The 14,803-nt window shown below is 35.5% G+C and overlaps 1 long non-coding RNA gene across 1 annotated transcript; it reads right to left on the reverse strand.

The window, feature by feature from the left end:
- Positions 1 to 1,422: 1,422 nt before the first annotated feature.
- Positions 1,423 to 2,541, reverse strand: LOC141689878 (uncharacterized). Its single transcript, XR_012562551.1, has 3 exons — positions 2,381 to 2,541; positions 2,238 to 2,295; positions 1,423 to 1,466 (listed from the first exon to the last, which is right to left on the reverse strand). It is a non-coding gene; the product is annotated as an uncharacterized LOC141689878 (long non-coding RNA).
- Positions 2,542 to 14,803: the final 12,262 nt, after the last annotated feature.

The following is a 14,803-nucleotide window of genomic DNA, read 5'->3' on the forward strand; positions in this document are numbered from 1 at the left end:
AATTGGATGATGAACTCATTACGGGAGTTTGCCGCGCCAGGAAGACCACTTACGATGATCAGTCGTAGTAGTACAACCCCACCATTTTCTACATGTAGAGGAGAACCTGTCGGATTTACTTGTCAACCGAACACTGAACTCCTAAGGAATGGACCGCCTTAACGGAACTTCCAGGCCATTTGGGCCAATATAATAAGGCTGGGTCGGCGCTACTCGGCCACTTACGCCACTCCTAGTTCAGATGAAATCCATGACTCTGAAACGTAAAGCTCGTTCCCCCTTTCCTCAAGTAGAACTTGTTGATACGGCTCCACCAAGAAGTCGTATCTAGTTGGAAAGGAAAACTCACCTATATTTCCCAGGCGATGCCTGTTAATGGATTAACTTATTCCAAGAATTTTACTTCCCGAATATTGGGTAAGTAATCAAAAACTCTTTTATCAAGACAGCAACCTTGTTGCGAATATAAAATACACCACAGAGCCGGATCCCTCAGGTTTTGAGCGAGTATTTAAATCCCCTTAAAAAGGAAGATCTTAAATATAAAAATGAGTTTTGGGATCCGCTCTAACTTTTAAAAATCAGTTTGAAGACTCGAAAACACTTTATAGAGTGTTTGGGGTAAAGCTGATTTAATGAAGTAAATCAGTCCCCAGAATATTTAGAAAATGACTGAATATTATTATTTAAATAATATTCCCATAAAGAATAATCTTTATAAAAATAATTGAAGTAGAAGTTTTAAAACTTATACTTGAAACGAATATTAAATAACCAAAGATATACTTATATGAAAGTACTATCTTTATTTGAATAATCGAAAATAAGTTTGATTATTTACACCTTATTCTTTAATAAAATAAAGAATATAACTCAGCAAATAATCGGAGTCATAAATCCTCAAATGAATATTCAAAAATATTCACTAAATAATATAAACTGAGTCATAAGCCCTCGAATGAATATTCAAATAATATTCAAATAATAAAATAAACTGAGTCATAAGCCCTCGAATGAATACTCAAATTAATATTCAATTAAGTAAAATAAAGGTATCGAATAAACCTTATTCGATCCATATTTTTAAAAACTATATCCATATATATATATAAATAAATATATATATATATATATAATATACTCGGGAACATCGACTCCCGGTTTAGAAATATGTTCACCTTTTATCCCCTATACTAAGGGTATACGCAACTACTTGCTTATTTCTAGCATAGGTATTATGCAACTATAAGCATTGAAATCAACAGATAGATAACCAGATTACGAAACAGACATGCATATATACCATATCAGCATGTTCCAATATATCGCAAAATTTGCTAATAACAATCATGCACTATCACAAGATAATGCATATACATATATTTACATCACAACAACAGTATATCGGATAGAAAACTTGCCTGAGCGACTGGGGGTTACGAATGGCTCGGGACGAGTCTGGTAACCTATAAACAACAAGTAAGTTGGAATTAAACCAAAGTCACTTGTAAATCTATACTCTAACCAACTCAGACTCTAACGCTCGTTTTGCGCTTACTGATTCTCTTAAGTCACTCGAGTACCCTCGGCTCCACCATTTTTAATAATTTAACCTTTACGAGTTTTAAGGCGATTCCTTCGCGAGTGTCTTACCAACTGCCTAACACACTTACCATAAATGTTTCATGCATTAATTAACCCTTTTTGGTCTTTAACCTATGTTTCAAAGTAAGGCGAGGGGAAAAGTTTCGTTCGCGAAACGCCGTTACTTGAAACGGTCGTTTCTCCTAAACCGTGCATCGGAATCGAACGAACTACATATCAAAACGAAGCTCGTAACATGAGCTATCTAAACATGGCAGTGGTCATAATCTAGCAGGGGGTTCTCGGGTCCTAATGTTATGCACAAAAACAGTCCAAAGAAAATCGGACGTTACGACGGCTATGTTTACGCGATTACCAATATTTAAACTACTCCAATTAACCACCAATCAACTCATAACAATCAATACAACAAAACTTCACCTAAACCATACCACATCAATCCATAATCTCCAAGGTTTTCAACTCAAACAACCACAATCACGACCTATGAACTATAATCAAGCTTCAATTACCAAAAACACTTCCAAATCAAACCAAACTACTAATAATCACAATCCATGCTTCTCATTTCACAACACCAACCATTAAACTTACTAACAAATAAAGTAAAGGCTAGGGTTTGAAGTTTATACCTTCCTTGGGAGGTGTTAAGTTGCTAGGAAGCCTTAGGGAGCCTCCTACAAGCTTGATCTTTCCAAAGAAATCAAGAACACAAAGTTAGGCTTTGAAGTTTCTAAAAGTCCGATTTAAAGAACTGTAAAAATGAGAGTCTTACCATGATTATTTGGACGAGACTTGTGAACAAGAGTTGTAGGCCATCTCAATACCTTTCCAATGAGCTATAGAACACAATATTTGAGTGAGAAATGAAGGAGATACAGCAGTTTTAGTGTTCTGGTTCTGTTTTGGCCGAGAGCATGAAGAACAATGCCTTGGTTTCTTTTTGATTTTGATGAAAAATGATTTGCATGGCTTGGTTGGTTTGATTTTTGTGTTTGTTTTAGTAAATTACCTAGTTGCCCTTGATTTTGTGTGGTTAAAAAGCCACCACATCTCCTTCCTTCCCATGTCATGCTTGTGTCATCCTCATGATGTCATCCTCCCCTCCTTGTCCTCTTCTCATTGGTTGGGTGACATCATCCTCTCTAATCCCTTTGATTAACTTCCTAATTGTTTGCCTAATGACCGCTGATCTGTTATACGGTTCGCTTAACTTTCGTTTTCGTTTATCGTTTGAAGGATCATACCCGGGATCTTATTACTTAGGTTCCCTTAACCTTTCTCAATATATTATATTCCTTTTATGATCCTCTCCTATAATCCTTTAATTTAAATCCTTTTTATCCTGTTACCTTTTTCTCAAATCTTTCCGTATCTAGTGTATTTCCGGGAAAAATCAAAGTGTTCGGATTTGGATTCTGACGATCTTTACATACACTTATATCCCATATAAAGTACTAATAAAATCTCAGAATATCCATATCAGAACCCCTACATAGTGTGGCATGAAAAGTTTTCTCATTCAGCAAAAACACTATTCATAAGGGTTTCAAAAATTTCCCAAAAATTGGGGTTATTACACAATTGTTCAAGAACAAGAAGCCAACTCTAAACTTTCTTCATGTCTTTGGCTGCAAATGCTATATTCTGAGAAATCAAACTGATCAAAATGGGAAGTTTGATGCTAAAGCAGATGAAGGAATTTTTGTTGGATATGTTGTTGGTAAAAGCATATAGAGTCTACAATCTAAGAACCAACATTGTTGTGGAATCAATACATGTTGTGTTTGATGATAAAAAGATTGAAGGACTGAAAGATGGAGATTACCATGAGAGCCTCAAATTTGACAATGTGGAGATGGTTAGTGATGACAGTGATGATGAAAGTGATTAAGAGAATGTATCTAAGGATAATGCAGATAAATCTACCACCAATGAAGCATAAAACTCAACATCTGTCGAGTTGCATAATGCTTCATCCGTCGGAAGGCTATCTGCGTTATCCGTCGGGAGATAACCTGCTTCATCCGTCGATACTCAAAATTCACCATCCGTCGGGTTATTAAGAGGTGCAGGAAGTCAATACAGATCACCTATAGAAAGTTCCCCTTTCTCAAATCAAAGATCCACAAACTCAAGGGGAGTTTCAAATAGTCAAAACTCAATCACATATCAAGACAATAATGAGGTCTCTTCATCTAGAGCTAATCTACCTCAACAAAGGAAATGGACAAAATATCACCCCTTTGAGCTTATCATTGGTCATGTTTCTTCTAGAGTTCAAACAAGAAGAGCAACTCAGGAAGAATGTCTATATAGCAGCTTTCTTTCCAAGGAAGAACCAAAGAAGGTAGAAGAAGCTTTGTTGGATCCTGATTGGATATTAGCTATGCAGGAGGAGCTAAACCAATTTGAAAGGAATAATGTGTGGAAGCTGGTACCCAAGCCTAACGGAAAGAATCCAATAGACACCAAGTGGGTATTCAGAAACAAAATGGATGAAAATGGCATACTTGTCTGGAACAAAGCTAGATTGGTTGCTAAAGGCTATTGTCAACAAGAAGGAATAGATTTTGATGAAACATTTGCTCCTGTTGCAAGACTTGAAGCCGTCAGAATTATCTTAGCCTATGCAGCCCATGCCAATTTCAAGGTCTATCAAATGGATGTCAAAAGTGCTTTTCTGAATGGAGATTTGAAGGAAGAAGTATATGTCAGTCAACCTCCTGGTTTTGAAGATCCTAATTTTCCAGAACATGTCTATTATCTTTTGAAAGCACTTTATGGACTGAAGCAAGCACCTAGAGCCTGGTATGACACTTTATCAAAGTTCCTTTTGGAAAATCACTTCACAAGAGGTACTGTAGATAAAACTTTATTTTTCAGGAATGTTAATGGCTCTAGTATACTTGTTCAAATTTATGTAGATGATATTATTTTTGGCTCTACAGATGAGAAACTTTGCAAAAAGTTTTCCAAATTGATGCAAAGTAAGTATGAAATGAGTTTGATGGGAGAACTAACTTACTTTCTTGGTTTAAAAGTTAAGCAAGTTAGTGATGGAATATTCATTAGTCAAACTAAATATATTTTTGATCTTTTAAAGAAGTTTGATCTAATGGATTGCACATCTGCAAAAACTCCCATGGCCACTGCAACTAAGTTTGAATTAAACACTACTGAAATGTCTGTGGATATTTCAAGTTATAGAGGCATGGTTGGCTCACTTCTGTACTTAACATCTAGTAGGCCAGATATAATGTTTGCTACTTGTTTATGTGCTAGATTTCAGGCTGATCCTTGAGAATCTCACTTAATAGCTATTAGGAGAATTTTCAGATATCTCAAGGGAACACCAAACCTTGGCATTTGGTACCCTAGAGACTCTGGTTTTGATCTAATGGGTTATTCAGATGCAGATTATGTAGGTTGTAGAATTGATAGAAAGAGTACAACAGGAACCTGTCAATTTTTAGGAAACAAGCTTGTGTCCTGGTTCAGTAAAAAGCAAAATTCAGTTTCTACATCTACAACTGAAGCTAAATATATTGCTGGTGGAAGTTGCTGTGCACAGATTTTATGGATGAGAAATCAATTGCTAGACTATGGTTTGCAAGTTGAGAGGATTCCAATTTTCTGTGATAATACAAGTGCAATTGTCATCACTGAAAATCCAGTGCAACATTCAAGGACAAAGCACATAGATATCAAGTACCATTTTATAAGGGAATATGTAATGAATGGTACTGTGGAGCTACATTTTATTCCAAGTGAGAAGCAACTTGCAGATATCTTTACCAAGCCACTGGATGAATCCACCTTTTCAAGGTTGGTAAGTGAGTTAGGTATGCTTAATTACTCTTAAATCTATCTGAGTTATTTTGCAAGTTGATATGCAGCCAGAAATTTAATTGATTTTTCAGTCCTGGATGAAATTTTGGCTAAGTCAAAATTTACATCTCGACGGATGACCCTTATCCATCGAGTTTGGTCATCCGTCGACATACAATTTGCTAATAAAAATCAATTACTTTTCTGGAATATTTTATGTCTCGACGGATAACAGTTTATCCTCATCCGTCAAATTGTCTTAATCTCAGCCGTTAATTCCCTGTACATTATCCATCGAGTATACTTACAGTTTGTAAGCATTACACGACGGATAATGGGTGAAATTCTTACAGTTATTTTTAAACGGCTATTTTAGGCAATTTCTATTGGTTACTTTATTCTACTTTATTATTTTTATCAGTTATTTTTGAGATAGTATAAAAGCTTATTTCATTACAATTGTTTTCTTTTATCATTCTCAAATTCAACTTCTCTAATTTCATTATCTCTCAAGCACTTACTCTCCTTCTCTTCAAGCTTTTATTCTCTAACAATGGCACCTGTTGTCAAGATTATGTCTCAAACTGGGTTCATTTATGAAAAGAACAATTTCACTGCATTAGTTAACAAGGGTATTCAACAATCGGATGACTATCACAAGATGATGGACTTTGTGAAGAATTGCAAGCTCAATTATGCCATGCTGGAATCACCCACAATCTTCTGTGAAGTTGTTGAAGAGATGTGGACCACTGCTACCTACAACTCCACTGACAAGACCATCACTTTAACCATCAAAGGTAAAGAATTCTGTATCAATAGTGATGTAATAAAAGCATGTTTCAAAATTCCTGATAACAATGTGACTTCACCACACAATGACACTGATATTATCAATATGCTTAATTCCAAGCACTATGCACTTCCTACTTCTAAACTGAGTGATATTAGGAGAATGGGTCTTAGGAAGGAGTGGAGTTTCTTGTGTGATGTAGTTACAAAGGTTTTCTCAGGAAAGATCAGTAATTTTGATTCAGTGATTATTTCCATGCTCAACATGCTATATATGCTAATTACAGATAAATTTTATAATTTCAGTGACCTTGTCTTGTTTGAGTTAGGTTTTATATTAGGTGAGTTAGCTAAAAGAGGTAAGAATGTGTATTATGCTAGATTTCTTATGTTATTGGCTAACCACCTCTGTGAAGAGATTGTGCTTGAGAACCCTAACAACAAACTGGATTGTTGGGTTCAAGAGAGAAGGCTCATTGCAGATTTGAACAGGGCCAATCATCACAAGGATGTGCCAATGTTCTACTTTCCTGTAATGCAGGCACCTCAGGTAAGTGAGGTAAGTTCATCCATCCCTACAACTTTTCCAACCTCCACAATTTCTTTGAGTTCAGGAGTAGCTATGGCAACTGTGCCAATGACCAAACAGTTGCCTACCAAATCTACCAAAGCTACCAAATCTACCAAAGCTACTACTATTTCCAAATCCAAATCAAAGAAAACCCCTTCCGGTATCTCTCAAAAGATTCCAGTTGAAAAATCCACAAAAGCCAAGGAGGGGAGTGTGAAGGAGGGAAAGTCAGGTGAGGGAAGGGGTGGACATCAAAGAAACCGCAAGAATAAGGTTGGAGAGTTGAGTGAATCCCAGCCTAGCCACACCGCAGTTTTCCAACAAACTGCAGTGCTTAAAAAGGATAAAAGCTCACTTCTAGCTGCATCCTCCCAAAAGGATGTAGTTATTGAACAAAGCTCTCAATCAAGAGCACAGGCCAAGAGGATTAGGGACACAAGCTCACCCAAAACTTATACAAGAAAGAAGAAATCTAAAACCTCTAGGGATGCACAGGATACACACACAGTGTAAACTGGTGCTAAAGACACAATCATTGCACCTTTTCAAGTTCAGTTTTATGTGGCTCCAATAAATGTGGAGTCACAGCCAAAATCTCTAGTTTTAGAAGCACCTCAAACACCATACTCACCAACAAATTCTATGGATATGGATATGATAAACACATCAATTCCTGATTCCCCTTCTTTAACTCTGTTGAGGAAACCAAAATCTAGTGCAAGTGAACATCATCTTTTAGATGATTTGTTGGCTCACTTGCCAATTCTTTCAGAAACTGTTGTGCTATCTGTGCCTAAGATTTATTCAATCAGCAGAGAGTCAACAATAGTTTCTCTTCCCACCTCATTCATTTCTACTCTCTCGACGGATATTGCTCATCCGTCAAGTAGTGATTGTATCCTGACGGATAAGCCTAACAACAGTTATCCGTCGGATAGCAAAACTACTCACTCGATGGATATCACTCATCCGTCGAGTATCTCTGCACAACTTCAAACTTCAATTATTTCAAGTGCAGAAGATTTAGTGGTTGTACAGTCACTCTTAGGATTGAGAGAGCAGAGTGTCTTGAGTGAGGGGCTGGGTTGCTCCCAGGCAAAAGGAGAGGAAATGAGTGAAAATCTGCAATCCATTTCTTCAGGATTTGCAAAAGAGAGTGAGAGGAGTCCCACCTTAGTAGGTAAAGGCGAGGGTGGGGAGCCAGGGTGAGACCCTGATGTAACAAAAGAGACAACATGAGAGAAAAGCAGGTATAGAGGATATAAGGGTGGATCCAGCCATTGCTCATGAGTCAATAATTGTGGATGATGTAGAAAAGGAAAGACAATTTCAGTAATATTACAAAACTGTAATTGATAACATTTCCTTGGATGTTGACACTTTTACTCATCCTGTGTCAGCCTATCAACTGTTGGCTGCTCAGGGCAATGAGGAGGCAGAGAAGACTTTAAATCTAGTACATACTTCAGAATCTCTACAAAGGGATAAAGCTGCTGTCAATTTAATGCCTTCTACAGCTGGTGAGCCATCTGAAGAATTTGGAGTAAATTCTAATGATGATAACTCTGTTTCATTTGATGGAAGTATGAACTTAGGGGGAGATGAAGGCCCAAGTTCCATTCCATATCTACCTGAATGAGCATTGACAAAGGAGTCTATACCAGGACAATTCAATGTATCCTTAGTCAAACAAATCATGTCTATCCAAAAGGCCATTCAGAACACCTCAAATGCTGGTACCAAGGCTATTCTTCAAGCCCACTTAGATTCTCTACATCTCATGAAGCTACAACAATTAAGAAAGAATCTGAGTGTGGATGAACTCAAAAAGGATATAGCTGACTCGAAGACCTACAATTCTGAGAAGCTGGATTCAATAATGCCCTATGGTACCATGCATGATCTGCTCCTGAGACTGAGAAGAGAATCAGATGCTGAAAAGAAGCTGGCCAAATTGGAGGACAGAGTTCAAGTTATTGAAAACTCTGTGGCCACCATTCTTCAAAATCAACAGTCTCAGACCAGTCTTCTAATGCAACTGGCTAAAGCACAAGGCTTGACTCCTCAACTTGATGTTAACAAAAAGGGGGAGAAAGGACCAAGTGAGGGGGAGAAACTTCAGATACAAATCAGTAAAGTAATTGTGCCTTCAATTACTGTCTCAAAGCCACCAGTTGTAAATGGTATAGATCTGATTCAAGCAGCAGCAGCTAACTTGAAAGTTGCTGAGAAAGAACAGTTGAGTTTGGTCAACTGGAAGAAGATTGATGAGGAGATACAGAAAAAGTTTGAACTTGTCAAGGAGCCAGTTAAGTCAGCCATCCATCACTCTCAAGTCAAGCAAATTAGTGTGAATGAGATGAGCATGAACTATCTGGAAAGAGGACAATCTTCCTGCATCAAGTCTCCAAAGGCTGAAATGATTCTTAAACCAAGGGCAAACTACTCAAAATCTTCCTTGAAGAACCCCTTGGACACTGTGTATGAGACACCCAAGCCTGATGAGAAGAAGCTTATGTCAAGATCAATTGTCTTCTATAAAGATCCAGCTAATTCAGTTTCTAAAAGGAGGATTGCTAAGATTTTCAGAAATGGGAAAGAAATTTGTGTGGTGGCTGGACACCCTCAATTTGCTCAAGCAAAGAGAGAAGAAAAAGCTAGATTGAAGCAGGAGAAGAAGCAGGCTGCTCTAGATGCTAAAATGGCTAAACAAAAGAGAGAGCAGATTGCTATCTTGGCCAAGCTACATGTTGTAAATTCATCACAACAAATTCCTTCTCAACCATCTAAAGCAACTGAATCAAGGAAGCAAGTTGAAAAACAGAAGAAACCTCTAAGAAAGAAGCAATTGGCTAAAAGAACTAAAAGGAAACTGGATATTGTTGACAAGGAATTGGAAGATCAATTTCCGAAGGAATCCACACCAACTACAACTCAAGCATCAAAGCCCTTTGTGGTATTTGAAGACATAAATGTGGTGGATCCCTACAGGAATATTCATGGTGAACCTATTGTGCCCAAGGATGAGCCAATAGAATGGGAGAACATACCAATTCCATACTTCAATCTACCAATCCTTAGCAAGCCAAAAAGGATAAAGTCAAGAGCAGTCAAGAAAGTGAAGCTGTCACCGCTAAAATCCAAGTCTGTAGTTAAAGCTCAGCCCAAAGTCAATAAGGGAGACTACTTGTACTTGTATGACATCAAAGAATTTTCTGATCTAAACCTCTATCCGGATGAACTAGATGAAGTAAGAAGTATTGATGCATAAAGGAACCTACCTGAAAGCTTAGTGTTCAAGTACAAATGAGGAAAGGAGATTCAGTGGCCACTTCACAGGATTCTTCAAGAGAGCCAAGCTGTACTGATTAAAGTTTATTCATCCTTCAAGAAGAACTTTGGGTTCAATATCACTGCAAGAAGACTAGTATTGAAGAAGATTGAAGAACTAAGGAGTGTTAGAGCTAAAGATGCATTCCCAAAGACTCTTATCATCCCATACACAGGGAGAAGAGTGCATCTAAGGCCCTACTGGCTGATGGAGTTCATAGATGACAAAGGGGTGAGAAGATTCTTCATATTAGAAGACCAATTGAGCATCTCCAGCAATGAGACTCTCTTGGAAATGCAAGAAAAGCTAAATCTCTCAGAATCTGATGAACTGGAATTCCACAGGCAGCTCCAAAATCAGATTGATGAAAACAACAGAAAGCTTGGAAGAAGATCCAGACCTTCAAGAAACTAGAAAAATCTACTCAGGCTAGAGGAGCATCTTGAAAATGACTGTGAGCTAAACTTTGTACATTTTGATTAATTGAAGCACTTTTCAGTATTATCTACTTTTCTTTAAAGCTGTATGTTTAGGGTGTTTTATTATCATCAAGTATCTCTTAATTTATGGTTACAATTCCAATAGACATAAATTGGGGGAGATTGTTGTGCATATGTTGTGTACTTGATGATTACACAAACAAAATACCTAAGTAGATTTTACTTAGTGAAATAATGTAGCACTCGACGGATATGGATTATAGTCCCGACGGATAAATCATTATAGTCCCGACGGATGATGACTTATTATCCATCGAGTGAGTAGCTTATGTAATAATGAGTCTATAGCACATTTCTGCATACACCTTTGTATAGATTCTGTAGTAGCATATATGTCATGTTGACTTTAACTAGATATGCAGAATAGGTTGATTAATTGTACATATATGATGTCTTGTAATTCTGCATAAATGAATTGAAGTCAAGTGCCAAAATAGCTACCGATGGATGATTAACAAAGCCATCGACGGATGATCAAATAGCTATCAACGGATGTTTAATATAGCAGTCGACGGATGATCAATGAAGCCATCAACGGATGATCATAAAGTCGACGGATGATCATGCACTCAACGGATAAAGAATTCAAATATCAGTTGACAGTGACAACTGGTCACATGCTTCGAAGTGTATGCAAATGGAATGAGGAATCCTATTAACTGGGTAATAGAGAACAAAATAACAAAGCATTAGACCCGATAGTTTTTATAATGATCCTGTCTTTGGACTTTGTAATCTTGGTAATATATAAACCAAGAAGTAGCAAATAGAAACTAAGATCTGAGATACAAAAAAAAGTGAGAAACATTTGTAAGCAGAATTATTAGCATTTCTCTGTATTCTCAGTAGTTCATATTTTGTAAGCAGCTGTGAGCATTCTTGCACACAGAGTTCTCTCGATATAATATATATCTCTGGTGGAATTGTTTAAATCCACCATAAAGTTTTTAAAGACTCTTATTTTTAATTACTTGTGTTTTGATTCACTTAAGTTTTTATTCCGCATTGTGCTAATCAATAAACTTATATTTATATTCGAGTTTGAACATTTTTATTTTAAGAAAAAGGTTCAAGAATTCCATTCAACCCCCCTTATGTAATTCTTGTTATATTGTTAAGGGACTAACATTAACCACTCACTTTTATATCTTACATTAATCTCTCACCAAACATTAATTTTTAATACATTAATATTTCAACATCTTCTTCTTTCTAACTTTACCACCTGCCACCTCCAACCACTGTTTACCACCATTTTTGGCCACTACCACCTCCGACGACCACCAGAAAATCATCACCAGCAAATATAAAATTACCACCGTCAAACCAAAAATCACCACCGAAAATCAAAAATCACCACCACAAAATAAAAAAACACCGCTGACAATAAAATATCACCAGATTCAGCTAATATTATTTCCGCCAAATCCGGGCACTAGCGCTTCTTATTAGCTCCGACCACCAACGTCAACACAGAAATCACCATATTTGATTATAAAGCACCACAACCAAATTAAACAATCACTTCCTTTTCATTACCATTACTAATAATCACAAAAAATGGAACAAAAATTCGGACAAAAAAAATCAAATTGAAGTACTAGTATGAGATCTGAAATTTATGTGTAATTGAAAAAGTATAGATTGGCCGGAATTTCATTGTAAATAGTGATTGAAAATGAGCGGGGGAGAATAGATCTAAGGAGAGAGGGAGAATCAGATCGAGGTTGAGGTAACAGTGGCGGAGAGCGGCGGAAGAGAATGCCGAGATGCGTCGCGAAGGCGGGATATGGTGGCTGGTGGCGGTGTGGTTGGTGGAGAAGAGAGAGAGGGAGAGGGAGATAGAGAGAGAGAGAGAGAGAAAGAGAGAGAGAGAGATAAAGAGAGAGAGATAAAGAGAGAGAGAGCAGAGGCGGCCGGAGTAGAGAAGGCGGAGTAGTGGCGACTGATGTGTGGCGGAGATTAGATCTCCGTTCTCACATTAGTGATAATCCTCATTTGAGCAAGTGCCTATATATATATATTGTAACGCCTGAGAAATTACGCTTGTATTTTATCATATTTATAATAAATTTTGTGTATTAATATGTCATTTATGTGTAATTAGCTATAAAATCCTAAATGTTACATGTTATGTGTATTCTGTATCATCCGGGTACTTTCGGGGTATTTTCGGATATTTTATTTTGTATTTACAGCTTTCTTATCAAAAGTTATACGACCCGAACTAGGATTTTATAGCTGATATTTTAAATAAAATAATGAGCTTTATTTTTCATCAAATAGCCAGTACCATCGTGTTATTCTGACATCTAGATAATTTATAAATTTTCTTGTTTCGTAAAAAATGACTTTTCCGGGTCCCATTGGGTGTCAAAAACCCACTAAAACTCACATTTTTATTTTTATAAAATTATAAGACTTTCATTTATACCATTTCTTTGTATTTTTGAGTTATTCACAATTTTTGGGAAATTTTGGCATATATATTGTATATATAAAATATTTAAAAATTAAATTTAAATACTCAAAAATTATAATATTAGGGGCCAATTAATTTTATTAGATGTATAATTAGGGCCATAATTTTTAATTAGTATTATTATTTTTACAACTATAAATAGCCTAATTTTTATTAATTAGTTATAAATAAATCATAAAAATTTAGAAAATTAGCCAAAAAATCCCCAAATTTCCAGAAATTAGGGTTTGAAGTTCTTGGAACCAAATCGAAGTTTGAACGTGATTCTGTGCACCAAATCGATCATGTAAGTACCCATTGTGAAGCTTATTGAATCTAGTTTTCAATTCTGTAATCAATTTCATCGTTTGATCAGTCGATTTTTAAGTTGTAATTTCGGGTTTAATTTCAAATTCGGTTTTTGAATATCGTTGATTGTTAGATGTTGTGGTTGTTACGAGCGTGTAGATCGTCGAGTTTCCTGTCGATTTATAGTAGTTTCGTTGAATTTTGTTTTGATTTTGTTGTCCCGGAGAACCGCCGCCGCGGGCGGTGTTCTTCGTTTTTCGGCCTTATTGTCGACGAAGGAAGGAGGAGGATGATGTTGGGAGTGTTTTCGAGTGAAGCTGCAGAAGAATCGAACCAAAAATCGAAGTTATGGTCGTGTTTTCTCGCCGAATTCGTTTGCCGGAAACCCCACCAGCAACGTTGCCGGTGGGGCTGTTCTTGGTCGACCAAGAAATATGTTTCTGTATTTTTAATTATTTACTTTTATTATTATAAATAAGAAAATAGTTTTTGTAAATTAGAAAAATCAAATAAAATTTAGATAAAAAATCTGATTTAATTTGTAAATAAATTCTAAATTATATTATTAATTTAGAAATTCAAAAAGTTAAATATTCAATTAATTAAATAATTCTTTATCTATTTATTTACATAATTATTTAGTATTTATTATTTAATTAATTATTTAATAAATGAGATTAAATGATTAGATCGATTAATTCGATTATTGGTTCAATATTAATCAATTTATGTGAGTGACTCATAATTATTCGAGTTGCGTTTCGAATTTTAGGAATTCGGAGTACGAGTATCGATTTATTTATGTACTTACATCTAGATTATGTAATAATTATTCGTAGCGAATAATTATTTAAAATTAATCAATTTAATCAAATAATTCATAATAAATTGTATTTAATTCTGAAAATTAGGGAATAATTATTTTAAATTATGATAATTCATAATTATTTATTTATTTATTTATTAATTATTAATTATTTAAAAATGATTAATTATTTTGATAATTAATCAAATAATTTCCAATAAATCATAATAAATTTATTTTAATTCCAAAAATTATAGAAATAAATCATTTTTAATTCTGATTTTTCTCAATTATTTATTTAAAAATATTTTTAGGATATAATAATTATTAATAATTATTTATATTGAATAATAAATTGATTTATCTGTGTTTATTTGATAGTAATTGAACCGTTTATCCGTTTCGAGCGAAACAAAATCCCTTTGACTATGAAAAATGATTTGTTTTCATTTAAAATAATATTAAATCCTAATTTCTTTTAGAAAGTAGTTGACCTTCGACATTTATTTGATTTTAAGCATTATCACGTATCGAGACGAGTTTGATAAATCCCGAAAATAGGAAAAGGGTCAGATCATGATTGGTTAAGTTAATAGGG

This window comes from Apium graveolens, chromosome 10 (genome assembly GCF_009905375.1).
Source record: "Apium graveolens cultivar Ventura chromosome 10, ASM990537v1, whole genome shotgun sequence".
NCBI lineage: Eukaryota > Viridiplantae > Streptophyta > Magnoliopsida > Apiales > Apiaceae > Apium > Apium graveolens.